Source organism: Camponotus vicinus, unplaced genomic scaffold, assembly GCF_025532165.1.
Source record: "Camponotus vicinus isolate PSW18456_S1 unplaced genomic scaffold, iyCamVici1.0 SCAF_9, whole genome shotgun sequence".
NCBI classification, from domain to species: Eukaryota; Metazoa; Arthropoda; class Insecta; order Hymenoptera; family Formicidae; genus Camponotus; species Camponotus vicinus.
Window position 1 is genome coordinate 12,822,721 of NW_028141981.1, and position 4,081 is coordinate 12,826,801.

Sequence of the window (4,081 nt, forward strand, 5' to 3'; positions counted from 1 at the left end):
ATTAAAAAAAGAAAAAAAAATCGCCCGAGCGGGACTCGAACCAGTGACCACCGGATTTCCCTCAGGGGCATCATAGAGCTTGTCTCTTTGGTGTACGGGCATTTGCGATCCCGAGGTACCCGAGCTTGGTGAAGGAAAACCATGTAACACCCGGAGGGGAGGCTTCGTTAACCAGGTAAGGTCTCCTCCTAAGGGAAGGAAAACCCTGACAGAAAACCAATTCTTTGTTACAGATATGGATGACGTCACAAAGGAGATGAACTCCCTGGGTTCGGATACCAGGGGCCGGCGGGAGGGTGGTACTGTCCCGGCCACCCTCTCGTACGACGGGCCATCTGGATTTCTGCCGGCGGGGAATCCAGAGGAACTGGCTACCGCTTGGGAATGCGTGAAGGACTGTCGGGTTTGCTGGGTCTACGCGCAATTGAGTGCACCGTGTGTGGATGAATGCGGGATCACAAAACTTTTTAAGTTTGTGTCTCGCATCAAGGATGGAGCGACTCTCGGTGATCGTAGGTGCCCGCTTTATTGTTTTGTGGTGAACAATGAACACCGGAAACTTAGTAAACTTGTGAGTGGTTTTGGTGTGGCGAGGAAGGACTCGACTGAGCGTCCTCGCTCCCCTGAGGTGATTCGAGGAGACAGTGGAGATGAGGAAGAGGAAAGGGATCCTTCCTTCATGACCATCTCCTCGCCGAGCTCTCCGGAGGTGTTGGAGCGCGCTTCGGAGGAATGGACCCCGAAGGACCAACGCTTGCTAACAGGGAGAAAACGGCACCCCAAAGGAGGTAAGTCTTTAAACCCTTCTTCCTCCGGGAAGAAGGAGACTCGCGGACGTCCGGCCACGACTGGCGAATATGTTGGTCTCGCTGAGGCAAAAGAACGCCTCAACGCGGCCAAGCGGGAGGAGCTCCTTTTGGGAGATATCGAGAGGCTTTTGGACCCCACATCGGGTCCAATTCTTACAGCGGTCGGCAGGAAGAACCTTCCTCCTCGTGAAGTCTTTGCAGCCAGCCTACAGGGGATCACCACGCTGGAACTCAGGAGGTTGGCCGGGACATTCAGCTCTCAAGTTGAGAGGGTTGCGGGAGTCTCTGGGATGGATGAAGTCCTCTCCAGGGAACTTCTCGTATCCTCGATGAAGCTTGAGGGCATCGCTGATGAGTTTGCTGCGAGGGTGGGTGTGGCCGCGGATCCTCGGGTGGACGCTCTTCGGAGCGAAAACCAGGGGCTAAGGGGCCGCATATCCTCCCTCGAACAGGATTTAGAGCGCGTTTCTGGGGAGCTAGCCGCCCTTCGTGCGGCGCTCCCTTCCATTGAGGCTCAAATGTTTGAGAAGCCGGGGAAGAAGAGACCTCGTGCGGTTTCGCCCGGGGGGTCTCCGCCGATTGTTGTCGCGGGCGATCCTGCTGTCGTTGGGGCGGGGGATCGACCCGTTTCTTTGGCCGAGGTGTCGTCTCTCTTGGATCGGCGACTGGTGGATTTGAGGGGAGATATCGCCTCCATAGTTTTGGCTACCTTGCGGTCGCCTCCTGAGGAGGGTGCTGGGGCTTCTCTTTCGAGAGGGGCCTCTCAGTCAGAGTCCCTTCCATCGGGTGCGGAGGTTCGCGCTGTTAGGCGCGTGGCTGCCCCTGTTTCCGGGGGCTCCGCTGCCCCCGCTTCTGCGGGGGTTTCGGCGGATGCCCCGGGATCGGGGGCGGTTTCTGTGAGGGTTGCCACAGGCGGGTCCCGGAAAAGGTGCAGGCCTAAAAAGGTACCCAGGAATAGGGGTAAGTCTACTCAAAATAGGAGTAACTCGGTGGCTCCCGCCTCCTCGACGTCGGTGGTTTCGTTGACCATCGATAGGAGGAAGGGAGGAGAGGACAGGACTTACGCCTCGGTTCTGGCCGAGGCTAAGTCCAAGGTTAATCTGCCTGCTCTGGGCATCCAACAGCTGAGCATGCGCCGGGGTGTTACTGGTAGCCTTCTGCTGTCGGTAACCGGTAAGCAGTCGGTCGAGAAGGCCAATGCATTGGCCGACTCCCTCTCGCGGACCTTCTCGGCGATTAAGGACGTCAGGGTGCACCGTCCCATGCGTAAAGGCGAGGTACGTATTAGAGGACTTGTGAGTCTTTCCTCGCGGGAGGAAATTCTCATGGAGGTGGCGTCTGCTGGAGAATGCAGGCTAGAAGATCTTCGCGCAGGTCCCATTAGGTTTTTCTCGTCGGGATCGAGTGTGGGGACTATGTGGCTTCGTTGCCCCGAGCGGGTGGCGCGGAGCCTCGTTCGGGCTGGTGGACTGAGGGTGGGATGGATTACCCTTTCGGTGACGCCGTTGGGTCGCCGCCCCCTTCAGTGCTACCGATGTCAGGCCTTTGGCCATGCGTCAGCGAGGTGTGACTCAGGGACGGACCGCAGCAGTTGCTGCTATCGTTGTGGCAAGGAGGGTCACAAGGCTGCTGGTTGTACGGCGTCTCCTCATTGCACGCCGTGCGCTGAGAAGGGCAAGCCTGCGAATCACAGAGCAGGCTCTCGGGTTTGTGCTCGCCCGTTTGTTCCCCCGAGGAAGAATACGGGAGACCGGGAAGATAACCCTACGCAGAGGCGTCAGGTACCAGGCAGACCGGATGGAGGGCCGACTCCCGGAAGTCCGGTGTTAACGGGTGTAAGTAGTCGAGAGGAGGTTCGAGGCGCGTCTGTGGACGCTGATGGATCCCCTCCTGACTCGCAAGGCTCTACGGAGCCCATGTCGTCGTCCTCTTGATTGGTTTTGTCTGTGACGTTAGTGTAGTTATGGGGGCTGCGGCCATGTTTCTTCCGGAGAAATCCGGAAGTGGTTGGTTCGGTTACGCCCTCTGTCTATAGTCTTGGGTTTTTAGTTTAATGTGGTATCCTTTTGTATATTGGTGTAATTCTGTTTAGTTGTAATGGTGGCACATATATTTGTGCCCCATGGCCGTGGATACGTTTATTGCGTGTAAATGTGCCCCCCCCCCCGTTTTGGGTGGGTTTGTCGTTGTTTCCCTTATTATTATTTGTCTTTTTCTTGTGGTTTCGCGTTCTGCGTTTTGTATGTGGGGAAGGTGCTTTGTCCGCCTTCCGTTTTTGTATGTGGGGAAGGTGTGTTTTGTCCGCCTTCCGTTTTCGGAGAGAAGCGAGCAGGAGTGAGGGCTCCTGCTCGCATTGCACGTACCCCGGGGACGAGGGGAGAATGGCTAATAGCCCGGCCGTTCTCTCTCCAGACTCTTAAGAGTCAGGGATGAGTCGGGAAAGGGGGGTAACTCCCTTCGGGAAGGGTCCTCACGGACCAGGCTATAGGGGTGTCCACTGGATGTAATGCGAAAGCGGTTCCCGGTGGACGTAAATCCCTTATTAAAGGCCAGGGGCTATAGACAGGTTTTAGGGTCCGGTGCTGACATTTCGGGTCAGTACTGGGTGGTAAACCGGCCCAACCCACGTAGGTTGGGACGAACCGGGAGTCCCCCACGACGGCAATCAGACCTCCCTCGGGTCTGATTGCTAAGTGCGCAAAGCATTTCCTGTCTTAAAAAAAAAAAAAAAAAAAGTGACCACCGGATTACGAGCTCGGACCGCTACCACTGCGCTACCGGCGACTCGTGCTAACCGTAGCAAAATAACGGTATATAGTCATCTCGTAAAACTTCTTTCTTGATTTTCTCGAAAAAGCTTGAGAGGTGCGCTTTACTGCTTGCACAGTAGATTGTCCTAAGGGTCCTCTACATGTGTGTGAAGTTTACAAAAAATCGGTGTCCTGAAGGTCTGGCCCTCCCCTTGTGAGTGATTTTGTGCGATGGCAACGATGGCTGCGAAGAGAAGGAGGCGTGAGCAGTCGGAACCGTCATCGGAATCGAGGGCGACAGAATCGGCGGCGTCGGAGTCGGCAGCGACGGAGACGACGGCTCTACAGACCGTTTTGCTTGAGATGCGGCGAATACGCGAGGAGCAAGCGCGAAACGAGAGGAGGAAATCGCCGCAATGTTACGCCGGCACGACGAGGAGCTGCAGCTTCTGCGGGGGAGCCGGTCTCAGCCTTCACAACAGCTAAGCCCTCCCAATAATAGAGCGCGAATCGAAAATTTAA